This window comes from Raphanus sativus, chromosome 2 (genome assembly GCF_000801105.2).
Source record: "Raphanus sativus cultivar WK10039 chromosome 2, ASM80110v3, whole genome shotgun sequence".
NCBI classification, from domain to species: domain Eukaryota; kingdom Viridiplantae; phylum Streptophyta; class Magnoliopsida; order Brassicales; family Brassicaceae; genus Raphanus; species Raphanus sativus.
This window is the reverse complement of record NC_079512.1, coordinates 14,393,472-14,395,587: the sequence shown is the minus strand read 5'-3', so window position 1 is coordinate 14,395,587 and position 2,116 is coordinate 14,393,472. Positions and strand designations below refer to the sequence as shown.

At 39.3% G+C, this 2,116-nt stretch overlaps 1 long non-coding RNA gene across 1 annotated transcript; it reads right to left on the bottom strand.

The window, feature by feature from the left end:
• Nucleotides 1-800: 800 nt before the first annotated feature.
• LOC130505194 (uncharacterized) lies at nucleotides 801-1,600 on the bottom strand. The gene is made up of 3 exons (XR_008941586.1): nucleotides 1,446-1,600; nucleotides 1,233-1,301; nucleotides 801-1,138 (listed from the first exon to the last, which is right to left on the bottom strand). It is a non-coding gene; the product is annotated as an uncharacterized LOC130505194 (long non-coding RNA).
• Between the last annotated feature and the right edge of the window lie 516 nt (nucleotides 1,601-2,116).

Sequence of the window (2,116 nt, the reverse complement as noted above, 5' to 3'; positions counted from 1 at the left end):
CTCATCTCATATGCAGTCTGTGCATCGGGCGGATATTAAAGGCAAAGGGATCTGTTACAATGAGGAAGATGATGATGCTCCGATTAAACTTGTTGACAGAGATGACTCTTATGTTATCAAGGAGGCGGGTCTAACGTTGATAGGCAAGATTCTTAACCAAAAAAAACAGAATGTGGAGAAACTTCTCCAAACGATGCCTTCTCAATGGGGAATGGCTGAGAGAATCACGGCCAATGATCTCGGGAATGGGAAGTTCTTGCTTAACTTCACAACAGAGGATGATCTCAAATATGCGCTGCGACAGGGACCATTTCATTTTAATTTCTGTATGTTTGTCTTAGTCCGATGGGAACCCATAGTGCATGATGACTACCCATGGATCATTCCATTTTGGGTTCGTTTGGTTGGATTTCCTCTACACACTACAAGAAGTATCAGTATTAGTAGCACCGTAAAAACGCTACCATATCGTTTTTGTAGCGAAAACACTTACGCTATGACAGCCGCAGCTATGGTAGACTCCCCCTATATCGTAGCGTTTTCTGTGTGCTATAATAAACAGAGATATTATAGCATTTTATTTTTGTACATTAATACATTTTTGTAGCATCTCATTTTTGCTATTATATACATTTTTATGGCTTCTATTTAGTGCTATAAAATAATTTATTATGACAGAGATATAATGCTATAACTAAAAAAAAATAAAAAATTATTAATTGAATTAGTTATTTAAATGAAGAAATTAATTAAATTAATTTGTTAAAAATTAAATAGCTGAAAATTAAATCGAATATTAATTATAATTAAAATAAATATTTATTATAAATAAAATCAGTATACAAACAAAACTGGTTTTACAATATTAAACCAACAAGAAAAATTAAACCAGACTTGGTTTACTAATCTAAACATACAACCAGAAAACTAAACCAAATTAACCAAAACCAGAAAACCTAATAATCAAACCAAGCCGCCTCCATCTCCGGTGCGTGTTCTCCGCCTCCATCTCCGGGGCGTCTTCTTCTCCGCCTCCTCTGCTCGCGACCGCCGCTGCCGCCTATGCTCATGACCACCACATTTTCTCAGAAACGACTCCACTGCTCACGAACGCCTTCTATGGTCATGACCACAAGCTCTGTCACGACCACCACCATTACCAAGAAAAAAAAATATCAGATTCAGAGAGAGAGAGAGAGAGAGAGAGAAATAAAGGGGAGACAGAGAGGTACCTGTAGGAGCTCTGGACAGAAGAAATTGAAACTAAGCCTTGAAGCCTTATAAATCATCCACTGTCTGTTCTGCAATACCCATGAACACGAGCATAAAAAGAATGAAACTTTGATAAAAAACGAGCGAAACTTGATAATTCTTACCAGATACAGTTAGAGAAACGAGAAACGAAAGAAACTTAGCTAATTGGAAAAATAAGAGGAAGAACAAACCCTAAATCGCTTGTTGATAGGACCGAAAGCAGACAAGGAATCAATCGGCAAAACCCTAGAAATCAGATCTCTCTCTCGATCGACCATCTCCATCTCTTCTCTCTCTCTCTCTCTCTCTCTCTCTCTCTCTCTCTCTCTCTCTCTCTCTCTCTCTCTCTCTCTCCTCTCTCTCCTCTCTCTCCTCTCTCTCTCTCTCTCTCTCTCTCTCTCTCTCTCTCTCCTCTCTCTCTCTCTCTTCTCTCTCTCTCTTCTCTCTCTCTCTCTCTCTCTCTCTCTCTCTCTCTCTTCTCTCTCTCTCTCTCTCTCTCTCTCTCTCTCTCTCTCTTCTCTCTCTCTCTCTCTCTCTCTCTCTCTCTCTCTCTCTCTCTCTCTCTCTCTCTCTCTCTCTCTCTCTCTCTCTCTCTCTCTCTCTCTCTCTCTCTCTCTCTCTCTCTCTCGTCTCTAACGCGCAGATCTGCGAAAATAATTAAAAAATAAATGAAAAAACAAATTAATATCAGACGTTGGATTCGATACCATCTAACGGCTAAAATGGTTATCCACGCCTAAAATGATCCGATTTTTGCGTTTTAAGTAGCAGTTCGTAAATTCGTGTTACCGAGAACTGCTACCGATACCTATATTTCTTGTAGTGACACCTATGGACAGACATAAACTTGAAGAATATCGGC